Raw genomic sequence first — 16,716 nt, forward strand, 5'->3', positions numbered from 1 at the left:
TACAAGGTGAGTTTAAGAACTACCTGAACTGCATAGTGAGACCCTGTCTCAAAAAGACAAAAATAAATAAATAAATAAATAAATAAATAAATAAAGTGCAATGTAAACTATTTGGGAAAATGGCTTTCACATGGAATTGATGCCAATATACATCATTTCTGTGTACACTGAATACTCATTGAATAAAATATAGCATGGGCTTAAACATAGGATAATTTGATGGATAATGCTAAAATAGTAGGAAATGTGTTATAAATAATAGACATCTAGGTTCTAATGACCATTTACTTTCTGAAAATTAAAATATTTCTTTTAAAAAATTGAACCACTTCTTCTAAAAGGTATTTTTAAATGATCAAAGCTGACTTGTTTCCAACTGGGTCCCAAGAAATCTATCCAATAGATAAAAATACAAAGAAAAGTATACAGTGAAATTTGTTACCTACTTCAAAAAGGGGAAGAAGAGAGGCAGGAAGGTAGACAGAAAAACAAAAAGAATCCAAGACACTTTTGAAAACAGCCTTAAATGAATGAATAAATACATATTTATCTCCATCCTCCATGGGACACAGTCTAAGGACAAAAAGAACTGCAAAAAAACCTTGAACTCAGACCAGGTGTGGAAAGAAGTACTAACTTCTCAAACCTGAATATTATTTTTGTTTTCAGTTGTAATCCTAGCACTCTGGGAGGTGGAGGCAGGAGGACTGCAAGTTCAAGGCCACTTGGGGTAACTTAGCAACACTCTGTCATAAAATCCAACTAACCAACCCACCCAGAAATTGTGAACTTACTGGATTTGTTCTTAGTAGTAGTACAATGTAATTCTGAAATTAGTTTACAGTATACATTGTAGGATTGAGCAAATAAATAAATACATGCTTTGGAAAATCAAGGTTTTTAAATACAGGACAAAAGATATATGAATAAGAACTAAGGGAAACAAGAAAAAGTCTATGGTGTTGGACTGAAATTACATTTTTACTTTATTTCAATGTAATACATACAGAAAAAAGTACAAATATGGTTCAGTGTACAATTCACTGAAGTTTTACAAAGAGAACATATCCATATAATTAGCATCAGGAAACCCAACATTTCCTGTGCCCTAGAGCTCCTGCCTCTGCTTCCCTTCCAGTCACTTCTACAAAGGTAACCACTATTCAGATTTCTAACACCATACAGTAGTTTTACCTATTTTTGTACTTTATGTACATGGAATCATAAATGCTTTTTGGTGATTATCTGCCTTTGCTCAATGTTACCTGGAGGACACTTGTGCATATTCTTGCAGGTAGTTATAGTTCATCCTTAATGTTACATTCTGCTGGGTGATATATCACAGTTTACTTACCCAGGCTACTGTAGATGGCATTTGAGTAGTTTCTAGTCTTGCACTGTAACAAATAGTGCTACTATGAACAGTGTAGTAGGGACTGGGGATGTAGCTCAGCGGCAAAAGCGCCTGCCTGGCAAGCGCAAGGTTGTGAGTTCGGTTCCCGGTACCAGAGAAAAACCAAAAAACAAAACAAAACAGAACAGTGTAGTAGACTGAACCATATGAAATTGCTGAAAGTCTCTACAAAAAATGGGAATTTCATGTAATTCAAATTAAAACAGCATCTTTTGATGAACATATTCCATATATGCATTTTTACTAAATATAAATTTAGTAGTAGTATTTTGATACCCACGGTAGAGTCATATTTAACACTTTTAAAATAGTTATACCACTACGTTTACATATTTACTAACTGCTCCATATCCTTGACACACTCAATTTCTTGACAGTGTGTGATAGTATTTCATTAAGGTTTTCAACTGCACTGTTCTGATTACTAATGAATATACCTTATTCATATATATGTATATCATCTGGATATCTTCTTTTGAAATGCCTGTCAAGGCTCTATCCATTAATGACACTTATAGGAGTCTTTTATATATTCTGGAATAGTCCTTTGTTAATTATATGCATTGGAATTTCTCTCTTCTCTCTGTGGGTCACCCTTTTTCTCTCAATATTCCTTACTGCACAGGAGTTCTTGAATACAACACTATCTTTATTTTTATGTATAGTGTCACTTATATCCTATTTAAAACATTTTGCCCGCTCCAAGGTCATGGAGACATTACCTCCAAAAAACTTCACTACTGCTTTACTTTTCACAGTTGATTTTTCTGTGTATATGAGTTACATATAAACTTCTTTTGGCTGGATATACAAATAACATAGAACCATTTATTCAAAAGACCACACTTTTCCCCATGCACATGAGTTGCTTAGTAATGAATAAGGTAATTATTTTCTATTTTTGATTTCTCTATTCTGTTCTATTGGTCAGACAGTTTGTCTAAAGTCTATAGTGTTGCAATAGGTCTTCATATCTGAACAAGTAAACCCTCTCACTTTGTTTACCTTCTTCAAGACTGTATGACTATTCTTAGCCTGAACGCATGACATTTTACATTTCCTAACTTTACCTACTGAAAAGGGCTAGAAGCAGTATCATCAACTCATGATGAATATGTCCAGTCTTAGTTCTATTCTTCCCAAAAAGAAGTGCAGTGATCTTAAAATATCTTGTGCCAAAACTGAAAAAGGATAGGTGAAAAGACCCCTTGAAAGGGGTCTTTGTCCAAAGTTGGGACAACCTGTACATCAAAAATGTTGAGGATGGATGGTACTTTTTTAAAAAAATAAAGAACCTATACAGCCATAGTGATTCCTCCCTTAGGAAAGGAGGCTGTTCTTTTCACAAGAATGCCAGTCAATAAAAAGGAGTCAAGATTAGAAAATCATCATTTTTTAAGTAACTTCATAATTTGTCTAGGCATGAACTGTCACTCAAACCATGGATGAAAGTTGACTTAGAAACAGAACAGTTATAGTTTTATGCTACTATTCTGCATATTACTTATTAATTACAAGAAGAAGGCATAGATTTTCATATGAGAAATAAGAAGGGAGGGAAGGTCACCGTCTGAACCAAATGATCAAATTTAATGTCACCAAAAACATGTCCAACTGTTGTGTAGTACCTCCTGATATAATTCACTGTGGACATAGCATCTATGTAGTATTCTCACCCAAAATGTTTAACCTGAGCTAATCATAAAATAGCCCAAACAGACAAATCCAAATTGGGGTCATTCCATAAAATAACTGGCTTAGATGCTTCAAAAATGCCAAATTGTGAAAAACTCACAAAAAGTGGGAGAACTGTACTATACTAGAGGAGTAATAATAGTATCTTGTCATTACTAAAAGCAAATGATGGCTAAATGCACTGAGTGATGCTTGATTAGATCTTGAATTAAAAAGAGAAAAAGGGACATTACTTTTTTGTTTGCTTGTTTTGGTCTTTTTGAGACAGGGTCTCACTATGCAGCTCAGGCTGGCCTTGCACTTGCAGCAATTCTTCTGCCTCAGCCTCCCAAGTGCTGGAATTATAGGCATGCACCACTATGCCTGACCAAAAGACATTTCTTGGCAAAAGTGAGGAAATACAACATGGGATATGGGGTATATATTAAACACTACTATATTAATGTTAATTTTTTTGAGGGTGATAACTATATTGTAGTATACTGGAGAAGTATTTATTCTTAGAAGATATACGATGACATATTTGAGCATGGCTATATTTTATTCTTGCAGTATTTGGAATTGAACAAAAGCTCTTAACTCTGAGACAAGGCCTCCACTTAGTCACTAAATTGCCCTGGCTGGGTTTGAATTCCTCCTACCTCACCCTCCCAGACTGCTGGGATTACAGGCATGCACTACTATGCTAGGTTTTGTAAGAAGTTCTTAAATAAAGTAATAAACTGCTCTAATGCCAGGAGTTAAAAAGAACATGTGAAGAGTCTGTCACCCTACTACTGGAAATCAGAAGAGAAAAATGTTCATTTATATTTTACCATATGAAAGATACATTTGAATTTAGAGAACTAGTAAAAGTAGATTTTTCAGGATTTAAATGTTAAATACTTTATTATGAAATAAAATGCCATAGAGATTATCTATTTTAGGCTCTCCATTTTCCTGGAAAATGTGAAACTATATTTGCTTAAAGAATTAATAAGAAAAAAATGATTATTTGGTCATTTACTAAAGGAAATGATAAAAATCATTCATTTACCTGAGTGCCTTCAAAAGTACTTGGCTAAAATGAACAGATGCACAAAACTACAATTCAGTGTTCTAAATTACCATGGTACTAAAAATAAAAATGGAATTAATTAGAATGATAATTTATTATAAGATGTTTAGTCAACTGCAATGCAGATGTAATAATGTAATAAAAATAAAAACAACCTCAATGTCAAAAAATTTTTATCTTAGTATTTTCTGGGAAGAATGTAAAGCAGAATGCAACATGAGAAGAGAATACTGATGGTGGTAATGGTTTTTCTTTGTATGAACGTTCCCACACATAAGCTTTACACAGCACTAATTATACATGCTGGTTAAACTGAAAGAGAAGGCAATCCTGACAGGCTTGATGAGGCACATGGCGGGCTCTAGACTGTCTTATCTCTAGGAGGCTTTTGTAGTAGAACAATTCTATACAAGTTAAATCTTGCAGAGTAGTATGATTATTTTATACCTTTTGTAATTATTTTCTTTATGTAAAAGTTAAAAGCAATAATCTACCATAAAGGTGACTTTATTCTAATTTTCTTTCAAGTAAAATAAATCTTTCCTATTGTAATTGAACTCTTTATAACCTTTAGAGGTAGCTTGAGAGTCAATCATAGTTTTACAACTTTATTCCTTATTAGCTGGTTATTCTTGTATTATTTAATCTCTCTGTCCCTCAGTTTATAGCCCTTATAAAATGGAAACAATTAAAACCTCATGAATAAAATGCCTTTGCCTAGTCACAGGGGGAGAAAACCTTTCCTTACTGGCAGATTTTGGTGCTTTGACTTGGCTATTTACCAGTCAGTTCTAGGTTTGCTGTGTGGTGGGGAGGAAAAATGTGGTAATATGCAGAAACACATGGGAAAACCTAAACAGTCTTGCTTGTAGTTGTAGGTAATCTAAAAAAAAATGTGTTGATTGGTTATATTATCAAAGAGAATGAGGAAAACAACAGCTTGTTTTTGTGTGAAAACACAGGATATCAAAGAAGGTCAAAGTATGTGTTAGTTACTAATGGGATTATAATCCTTAAAAAGCAAAGGTAGGAGAACAGCACCTTATAAAAAGTATACAGCTTGAAAACAAAACTTTGGAAAAGACTCTGCATTTGAACCACTTACCACATTAATTTAAGTAACTGTGGGTAAAGAAACTAGAATTATTTATATAAAACACCTTTGGAAAAATCAGTTGACACAGTTTACAGTACAAAGTATGAATATATATTGATTCTAATTTTCAAAAACATGATCTTTATCCTTCTCATATTTCAGGAGTATCTTCCTCAAATGCCTTCCTCTGTGCTCTCAACAGGCTTCCTGGACCAAATGAATGAGAACCAGGTCCAACAGCTCCCTGATGGTGCTACTCATGATTCTTTTCCATCTCTGGAGCTGGTTTTGACTCAGACATTTCATTCATCAAATCCCCTACTGGACACTTATCTGCTCTTTGTCTCCAAACTTCCACTGTAGCTTTCACATTGTGAGACCAGAGCATGGCAACACACAGGGCAAGTGAGAGATGGTCCCATGAACTGGGGTGGTAACTTAAATCACTGAGCCAACAGTAAAGCAACAATGTTGACTTTGGGGGTACAAATTACACAGAGTCTGATCATATTGTGTTTCTACGATTATGGTGATAAGGTTTCAGTGGCATGATCAGATAAAATCAATGATATCCTATTTTATTTCCATCCTCTCACTCAAAACTATGTCAACATAAATTTTTAAGACTATACCTCAATTAAGAATGAAAAATCTATGATAAATTTTCAAGATTTGAATTGCTGCTGTTTAATCAGCTCCCTCAGCATAACAGTCATGAGCTATCAAATTACTCTGATATTCACCATTATGTAACATTATTTTTTTTACAAAAGTTTTTTCCTTCATTGCTATAAAATTATTATATGTACATTATGAAAAACACTATTAAAAAAAGGAAGATGGAGTGATGCATATGTATTTAAACTGCAAAAAATAATTTGATGTATTCCTTTCCAGGGCTTCTATGTATAGGCTTTCTTTTTCTTGGAGGGAGTGGGCTGATGGCAGGATATGTGATGAACCACCGAGGGCCTCTGCACTGAGTTACATCTCCAGCCCTTTTATAGTTTTCATTTTGAGATAGCATCTCACCAAGTTGCTAAATTGCCCAGTCTGGGCTTGAATTTGTGATCCTCCTGCCTGAGCCTCCCTGAGTGCTAGGATACATGGCTGGTTTCTTATTTTTACATTAATATAACCTAGACATTCTTGACAAGAAAATTCCCATTTAATACCATGTGGGAAGAAAAATATAGTCCTCAGTTACCTCTCTTAATAGTTAAATCTTTTGCCAGGTTGATTCAAATACTGTGGCAGAGAGAATTTAAAAAAAAAAAATTTCAGTATTTAAGAAGAAAATGAGTTCTTTTTTTTGGGTACTGGGAATTGAACTCAGGACCTTGCACTTGCCAGGAATGAGTTCTTTTATTAATGAAGAATAGATTCTGCCAAACAGAAACCTTTCCTTAATGCTTAAAAAAAAAATGCCCTCTTGAACCAACTGAGTAATTACATTATTGGCTCCAACTGATCAGAGGCTCTATCAGGGTGTCTTTTATGACCATCTTATTGACCATTCTGTGTCAATCACAAAACTAGAGGACTCGCCTTATATTTACCAATCAAAAAACACAGAACTTAGTGTGCCAAGCAAAGATTATGTGGGTGGATTCAAAATGAAATGGCACTGCTATTATAGTCTAGCCAAAAAGCTAAGTTACATGTAACCTAGAGAGGAAGCATGTTTCAGTGGAAAGACATAGATCTTGTGTCAGAATAACAAGCGCAGGACTTCCTGCTATAAGAAAATAGCAATACTAGATAACTTACAATAAATAATTGCTTTTACACACTGGTAAACATGTAATATAGGGTTATAGCCCCTAAAAGAAGGGAAACAATGAGATGAGCCCTATACCTGCCCTGGCTTCTGCCTAGTCGCAACCTCCAGACTGTAGAGAGGAGGAAAAAGTCAAACAAAGCTAAGAGGTGGGCTTGCTGAATTGAGGAGACTGAGGTGAGCACTTGGGCAGGGTAAGGTAGGTAGAAATGGCAGGGTAAATTTCTGAAAAAGAAGATCTATATTAAAAAAGAGTTCTTAGAAATCTGCCTAAGATGACCTTGAGTCTTTGCCAAGTACTAGGCTGTATGTACAGAGTAACATCTCACAAGGGTGGGCCAGAAGTGGTCAGGAACAGTATTCCCAGAGTGGACTCAGAGTTGAGGAAATGTCTGCGCTCCAAACAGCCCTAGGGAAAAGTCCTTCTTTCAGGCAATTTGGCAGGGTATTCAGCAAGATTTCAAAGGGGGTCAGCCCTCACTGGCACCATCTTTAGTATGAATGCTAGCCTATAATATGTCTTTTCTAACAAAATGTAAGAAAGGCCTTGAGGGTGATCCAAAAGTAACTTACCTGTCTACTAAATCAAAGCCCAACATTCTCTCTTTTTTTTGGGGGGGGTACTGGGAATCGAACTCAGGACCTTGCGCTTGCCAGGCAGGCGCTTGAGCCACTGAGCTATATTCCCAGCCCCCAACATGCTTTAAAGCAAGACAATCAAAACAAAATCCAGACACTCAGTAATGTACATTCACAATGCTATGGCCAATAAAACTCATTCAAAACATTACATTCCCAAAACAAAAACAGGTACCAAATTTTAAGAAAATTTTAGTGTGTACGACTCTGTTAGAACTGTGTTGATTCATCTAAAAGATAAACTCATTGAAAAGAAACATGCAAGCAAGAAAACTATCCATACAAAATCTCAAAAAAACTCTGACCTTTCCAATGTGGAATACTGTTCACCTTTGGAATTTCATACATGCTACTCAGACTTCCAACGGGATGACCATAAGGCTGTTAGCAGTTAAGGCCAACTGTAAACCAAATAAATCCTAATTACTCATTTCCTTAACTTGTCCAGGCTGCAACTCTCAAGGCGGGGGTCTTTCCTTCTCATTTGTTTTTAGTGCTATATATTTCTTTAAAGAAACATACACTAATCCACAAAATGTTTTTAAGGAGTTTCTATAGATCCACCCCATCTAGTGACTTAACGCATCATCTAAACAACTGCCATCACCTCAAGGTCTTTTAGAAGGTTATTCGAAGTCACTGGAATGGCTTCTGCTCTTACACACTCTAATGGTCACTGTGAAACAAGCAATCCCAATATATACATTTATAGTATATACTAGTTTTAAAAGATGATTTGTGAATTTAATTAATTTTTCATTAAAGAATTTACTTAATAATGAAAAAAACTAGTGTAGGAATGTGACTATGACGTACATATCCTGGAATCAAAATGAAAAAAAGTTTAGAAGACAGTTGAGAACACAAAATCTTTTAAAACGTTATAAATGTTTTATTACTTCAAATTACCCAAAGTCTTCTATGTACTACTTATCCTATATATCAAATGTTTTAAAAGTCTCAGCAAGTATATCTACTATCTCAATCTCCTCAGAACAAGGACATAAGAAGGAGAAACCTATAAATCAGTCCTTGATAACAGAGGGTCTGTTTAGGAGATTACCAAATAGAATGACCCTGCTGGAATTCTTTCAAGAAGCCTGTGAAAATGTCAGAATGGAGTCTGTTTTGGAGGTCAGAGTCCCTAGAGAGCTCTGAGTTTGGGCCTGTTTGTCTTTTCACATGCTTTACTATTTGAAAATCTTTCCTTGTAGACACTGACTGATGCCCAGGGAATGCTAGAATTGTGGGAACTGGCAGTACCCACGAGAGACGAGCTTCATGGGAAACCTATGCCTACTACATTGCCCTATTGGAGGTCATCAGATAAACTGTTCTTCAAATGTTATGAAGGTACACAGCAAGACATTAAGAGCTGCAAGTCATTCTTACTTCTTTAGGAAGAAGTATCTGTGAAAAATGAAGCAAAATTTACTGACATTGAAAGAAACACTAAGTTGTAAAACTTCATGGGCAAGGACTATATTCATGTGGTATGAACTGAAATACTGCATTCTCAAAATATAACAAATAATTCAAATACTAACTACATGCCCACACTATTCTAAATACTTGCCTGAGATTAAATTATCTAATTGTCATAACAATCTTATGAAGCAGGTACTAATATTATTCCCAATTTGCAGGAGAGGAAACTGAGGCAAAGAGAAGCGTATTGCAATAGGCAGTATAATGCATACTAAATTGTAGCCATAATCTAAATTCAGGGAGGCTTTATACTTGGTACTTTTTAACCACTGTGCATGCTGCCTTCTTAATGCTATCTGTATGGCAACCATGCAACTCTGTGAAACTGTAACATACTCGGAGTGCTTAAGATGTGGCAGGTATGTGCTAGCCTTCCTGCCTCATTTCACTTAATCTGCCCAATGGCCTACAAGACACATCAAACATTATCTCTACTCATAAATGAAACATGGACATTAAGTGGCCTGATGCATCTCCACAATGAAGTGGCCCCTACTGACATCTGAATTCACAGTTCTCTTTCTTTAAAACTAGGCTGTCTCAGCAGTCAATTGCAAGAATCACCTCTAAATTAATTTTCTGTAAGTAGCTGGAGAATTACTTTTAAAGACCATTTGTTCAGAAAGTGACTAAAAAATGATGGAGTGCTGAGTGTTAGCTACTCAGCTTCTCCAGAAGAAAGTGCCAAGAGTCTGGAAACGATGGTACCGAGAGAAATTAAAGAGATTCTATACCACACAAGATCCACAGGAGAACTGACAGAGGAGAAGAATATAGGGTTCATTGCTATAGGAGAAATACCTCACTACTGCAGGCTAGAGACCTTGTGGTGCAGCTGTGTAGCTGATCTGAAGGGCAGGGAGTCAGTGAAAGCAACTCTGCTCCTCCCTTGGAGACTGAGAACTAACCTGAGCGGGGAGATTCTTGTGCAGTTAGAGGCAACAGTGAGAACACAAGACCCTTTCCCAAACGGACCAACACACAGTCACTGGCTAATGAGTGAACCAGAGAGGTGTGCCCTCTCCACCCAGTTGCATGAAGTAGCAGCTGGAAGGCTGGCTCCAATTCCTGCAGCAAAACAGCACCGGGGTCACTTCAGTACCAGTATCTGGAAGTGGAATGAAGTAAGGGCTGTCTAGTTACAACAGACAACTGGTAGTTGGAGAGCAGGCTGGAAGTAACTCAGTTGAGAAGTAGGAGCTGAGACATAGACTCCAATCCAGTGACGATAGGTTTTTTCTTTGTTTTTTTTTTTTTTTTTTTTTTTGTTTTCTGGTACCGGGAATCAAACTCACGACCTTGCACTTGCCAGGCAGGCGCTGTGCTGCTGAGCTAAATCCCCAGCCCTGAGGATAGGTTTTGACTTTTATTTCTGGTTTGTCTTCTCTGTCCTGCCTCTCTCTTTCCTCACTGGTCTTTAAGTATTACCTGAGATGTACAGGTGAATGAACACTATCTCTAGTCTTTCTGCTTTACCTCAAAATTCTTTTGCTTTCTCCTTTATTGTTTCTCTCCTGTCCTCTTCTCCAGCTTCCCAACATTTGTGTGATTATCCTTAGTCCTTCAGCTCTGCTTCTACTATATTTCTCTTCAGCTATTGCTGTTTTGTCCCCTATCCCTCTTACATTCCCCTTTCCTACATGATAAAATCACCCTACCAAGAGGAAACCCACTGCATATAAATTAATGGTCTATGTTGTAGGCTGTTATATAACTATGTGTCTTGCTCCTCTGGTTAGAGGCATCAAATTAGAAGTTACTACAGAGTATCAGTTTCCAGGCTGTGCTTGATATTGTTATTATTAACTGTACTACTTAGCCAAGTAGTTATAGATGACATAGTTATTGTAATCAGTTGCTCACTCTTGTATGATAACACTGTGATAATCTGGGGTCACAATCATCCCCACAGCCTACTATCAAAAGACTAGATGCTGAGCCAAACAGATAGCAACACATCATCCCTAATAAAGTGGGAAGATAGGATCTTGGGAAAGATACAAAGATCAACAATCAGCTACACCTAGAAGGCATCTAAGAGGAATAGACATTTCCTGAAGAAGTTTTGATATCAGTGAGAAAGATACCTAGTATAAAAAAAATACAAACAACACAAAAAAGAACTTAAAATAAAAAAATAGAACATGACAAGATGCAGAAGCAAAATGCAATCCCAGAGTTCTAGCTCACCAAGGACAAATCCAGGGGACAATGAGATAGAGGAAATCAGGAACTATCCACCTGAATGACAATAGATGAAATAAAAAAAAAATGCATGAAGCTATAGAGGGTATCAAAATAAAAATAATCTCATAGGTAAAAAAATGAGATGACCATAATGAAGGACTTGTTCATTAAATCTACAGTGGACAGAGATAAAACAAATAAGAGGATAGAAAAATGATAGAAACCATGAATCTCAACATAGGAAAGAAATGGAATCCATGAAACATATCCAAATAGATATCCAGGAAATTAAAAATTTCACTGAAAGTTTGCAAAACTGTATGATAGAAAATGAAGATAGGATATCACACTTAAGAAGAGAGGACTGCTGTTAGCATTCATGAAAAGGAAGACCTCTTAAAAATAGCAATGGACCATGATAAAACAATCCAACCACTACAAGACAATGCAAAGAAAGATGAAAAAAGATTAACTTCTAAATTTCTTAGAGTATACTGCTAACCCTTGAGCACTACAAATAAATGCTAAATAGTCTTAGAAGTAACTATTACTCATTTACTCTTGGTCAGGACCAAGGCCAGGCTAGGAATACCTAAGAATGCTGGCTTTACTACTAGCGTGTCTACAGTGATCTCAAATGTGGCTTCCAAAAACAGCCAGGAAAAATACAAGTGTAGAACTGCTCAGCCTGAGAACAGGCCCCTGTAGGACCTGAAGGCTCAGCCTACCACAGGGATGAAAATACAGGGGTCAGCACAAATGACCTAAAAAAAACCTGTTTAGAGAAGTAATAGCAGCAAACTTCCCAAGCATGGAAAAAGAATCTGACACATAGTTAAATGAGGCATACAGAAGTCTAATTAGTTATGATCAAAATAAATTTACCACACAGCATATAATAATCAAGATTCTAGAAATTCAACGTAAGAACAGAATATTACAAAGCTGTTCGAGAAAAGAAACAAATCACTTACAAAGGAAAGCCCATCAGAATCACAGCACACTTCTCAACACAAACAGTATTTCAAGCCCTGAAGGAAACAACTTCCTACCAAGATTGATGTATCCTGCAAAATTATCTTTCAGAATTAATGGAGAAATAAAGTACTTCCATGACAAAGAACAACTGAAGGAATTCATGACAACCAAAACAGCTTTACAAAGATATTCTACAGAGAGAAAACAAAACCCACAATTCCAAGAGTACCAATAGAAGCTACCAGGCAGGGGAAACAACTAAACAGAGAGGAAAGACAGGGAACCATCAACACGAAAATTATATGACAAAGATAAGCCAATATATATCAGTTATAATCATCAATGTAAATGGTGTCAATTCACTAATCAAAAGAAACAGACTGATAGAATGGATCAAGAAAAAAATCCAACAATATGCTACATTCAAGAAACTCATTTAATGCAAAAAGAAATTCATAGATGGAAAGTCAAAGAATGGAAAAAAATGCTCCATGCAATAGGAACCCAGAAAAAAAGCAGGGGTAGCTATTCTATGTGCAGACAATGTCAACTTCCAGTGAATAGAGAAGGAATACTACATACTTGTTGAAGGAAATTAAATTACTCAGAATAGAGAAGGATACTACATACTTATTGAAGGAAAACTAAGAGCTCACAATCATAAGTATATATATACCAAATACAGGTGCAACCACCTATATAAAACAAGTATTAATAGACATAAAAAAATCAAGTAAACACTAACACAACTGGAATGGGGTACCTTAATACCCCACTGTCATAAATAGATCAACTAGATTAAAAAAAAAAACAAAGAAATATCAGAGCTAAACCAAACCTGTGACAAAATGGACTTAGTAGATTTCTACAGTGTTCCACCCCACAACATCAGAATACACATTCTTCTCAGTGGTGCATGAAACAGTCTCCAAAATAGACCACATACTAGCTCATAGAACATGCGTCAGTAAATGCAAAAGAACTGAAATCATCCTGTGTATATTATGGACTATACTGCAATGACACTGGAAATCAATGGCAAAAGAAACCACAAAAACTATGTAAGCACATGGAAATTAAATGACACCCTACTGAACAATCAATGGGTCACAGATGAAACTAAAGAAGAAATTAAACATCTACAATTAAATAATAATGCCAATACAATATACTGGAATTTATGGGATGCAATGAAAGCAGTCATAAGAGGAAAATTAACACTGGTGAACTCTCACACCAGGAAAACAGAATGAGCTCAAATAACCTAATGTTGAACCTCACATTTCTAGAAAAAGAAGAACAAATCAAGCCCAAAGCTCGTACAAGGGAGGAAATTATAAAGACTGGAGCAGAAATTAATGCAATTGGGACTAAGAAAACAATACAAAGAACCAATGAATCAGAGTGTTGGTTCTCTGAAAGATTAAATAAAATTCACAAACTCTTATCCAACCTTATCAAAAAAAAAAAAAAAAGGAAAAGACTCAAATTCATGCAGTTAGGAATTAAAGGGGTGAAATCACAATGGATCCTGCAGAAATCCAGATTATCAATACCTACCTTTGAAAACCTTTACTCTAAAAAGATAGAAAACATAGAAGAAATGGACTGATTCTTAGATGGATATCAATTTTCAAAGTTGAACCAAGAATATATAAAAATTCTACATAACCTAATATATCACTCAATGAAATGAAAAATGTATTTAAAAACTTACCAAAAAAGAAAAGCCTAGGTCTCATGGATTCACTTCTGAATTCTATAAGAAATTTAGAAAAGATTTAATGCCATTACTTGCCAAACTCTTTAATGAAATTGAAAAGGAAATAATATACCCAAGGTCATTCCTGGAAGCAAGTATTACCCTGACTCCAAAACTAGAGAAAGTCCTAACCAAGAAAGAGAACTACAAGGCAATATCCCTAATGAACATAAATGCAAAAATCCTCAATAAGATATTGGCAAATAGAATGCAGCAAATCATCAAGAAGACTATACACCATAACCAAGAAGGATTTACCCCAGGAATGCAGATGTGGTTCAACATATGCAAATCAGTAAATATAATATACTATATTAACAGAACCCAGGACAAAAACCATATGATCACCTCAGTAGATGACGAAAAAGCATTTGACACTCATTCATGATAAAAACTCTACAGAAAATTGGAATAGATGGTCTTTACCTCAATTTGATAGAAAGTCATCTACGACAAGCAGTCAAAATCATACTAAATGATTAAAAATTGAAACTTTTCTCTCTAAAATCAGGAAGAAGACAGGATGTTCTCTAATAACATGCCTAATCAATATAGTTCTGGAAACATTATCTAGAGCAATGGCAAGAAAAAAAAATAAAAGATACAAAGATAGGAATGGAAGAAGATAAATTATCTTTATTTACAGATGACATGATACTTAGAAGACCTCAAAAACTCCACCAAAAGACTTCTAGATTTTTTTGTTTGTTTGTTCGTTTTCCAGTACTGGGAATCGAACTCACGACCTCACACTTGCCAGACAGGTACTGTGCCGCTGAGCTAAATCCCCAGCCCCCAAGACTTCTAGATTTAATAGCCAGATTCAGTCACACAGCTGGATACAAAGTCAATACTCAAAAATCAATAGCATTCCTGTTCACAAATAAACTCATGGAGAGAGAAAATAGGGAAACCACACCTTTCACAGTAACATAAAAAAAAATGAAGTACTTAGGAATCAATCTAACAAACAAAGTAAAAGACCTCTACATTGAAAACTATAGTACTCTTAAAAAAGGAGATTGAAGAGAATATCAGAAAGTGGAAAGATACCCCTGGCTATGGGTAGAAAGAACCAACATGGTATAAAAATGGCATTCTCCCAAAATTATTATATAGATTTAATGCAATCCTAACCAAAATACAATTGGCCTACCTCACAGAACAAGAGAAAACATTCCTAAAACATTCATTTGGAACCAGAAGAGACCTAGAATAGCAAAGGAAATTCTAGGCAACAAAGGTAAATGCTAGAGGGGCTGTGGGAAAAAAGGAACTGTTCTCCACTGTTGGTGGGAGTGTAGACTGGTTCAACCACTGTGGAAATCGGTGTGGAGATTGCTCAGAAAAACTAGGACTAGAGGTTCCATTCGACCCAGCTGTTGCCGTTCTTGGTATCTTCCCAAAAGAATTAAAAGCATGATACCACAGTGATATACGTGCACCCAGGTTATAGCAGCACAGTTTGTAATAGCAAAATCATGGAAACAACCCAAATGCCCATCAACCAATGAATGCATAAAAAAAAGTGGGCTTTTAAAAATATAATGGAATACTACTCAGCCATAAAGAAGGATAAACTTGAGACATTCATAGCTAAGTGGATAGTCCTTGAGATCATACTCTTAACTCAAATAAATCAGACATGTATACATATCACATTGTCTTTCTGGTGTGAGAAACTCAAAGTGTAAATAAGAACCAAAATGTGTAACAGACATTATGAAATAGGAAGTAATTGTTCAAAAGGAAAGGGGAATTGGAGGGAAAAAAATGAGAAAAAAAAAGGATACAATGGAAACAAAGATTTGTAAATAAGGATAGTAAGAGGGGTTGAATAGAGGGAAAGGGAATGGGAAAAAAATTCCCTATGATGAATATGATCATTATACATATCAAAATTATACCAATAAACTTAATTTTTATTTTTTTTTAATTTTTTTTAATTTTTTTTGGTTTTTTCTCCGGTACCGGGAACCGAACTCACGACCTTGCGCTTGCCAGGCAGGCGCTTTTTGCCGCTGAGCTAAATCCCCAGCCCCAAACTTAATTTTTAAAAAAGACTAAAACAATAAATAAATAATAAAGACCATGTGTTCAACAATTTTTTGAGAATACACTACAGCTTGAACTGCTGACACCATACCAGAGGCTTAAAATCTAGAAATTATTTTAAGGTAAGAGACATAATGATCACTCAGTAAGTATTTGTTAATGATAATTTTCAAACTATCCATTCTTCCCATCCTTGAAATACCACTTTTTTAATCTTCTGAGAGAGGTGAATATTCTTATTTACTTATTTATTTTGGGGTACTGGGAATCAAACTCACGACCTCATGCTTGCTGGGCAGGCACTGTGCCACTGAGCTACATTCCTGGCCCAAGAGCTGAATATTCTAACTGACATATTTTTCTTTCATATAATACTTGATGGTGATTCTTCTTAATTGCTATGTTGGATCAAGTCTTCTGTCAAATAAGGTCTTCTGTAGCTATCAATCGTAAGTCTACAGAGTGTTGACCATCATAACATTTGTCAGTTCTTAACCTTAGCCTCTAAGAACCAAAGGCAAGTGGTAAACAGACTTACTGCTTTTCTTGTTATGCTTTAATTAAA

The 16,716-nt window shown here is 35.6% G+C and overlaps 1 protein-coding gene across 1 annotated transcript in view; it reads right to left on the reverse strand.

The window, feature by feature from the left end:
* The window catches only part of Mkl2 (MKL/myocardin-like 2), a gene marked incomplete in the record, with an annotated part of 190,947 nt that overhangs the window by 90,555 nt on the left and 83,676 nt on the right, over positions 1-16,716 (reverse strand).

Source organism: Chinchilla lanigera, unplaced genomic scaffold, assembly GCF_000276665.1.
Source record: "Chinchilla lanigera isolate Chin_1 unplaced genomic scaffold, ChiLan1.0 scaffold00041, whole genome shotgun sequence".
NCBI classification, from domain to species: Eukaryota; Metazoa; Chordata; class Mammalia; order Rodentia; family Chinchillidae; genus Chinchilla; species Chinchilla lanigera.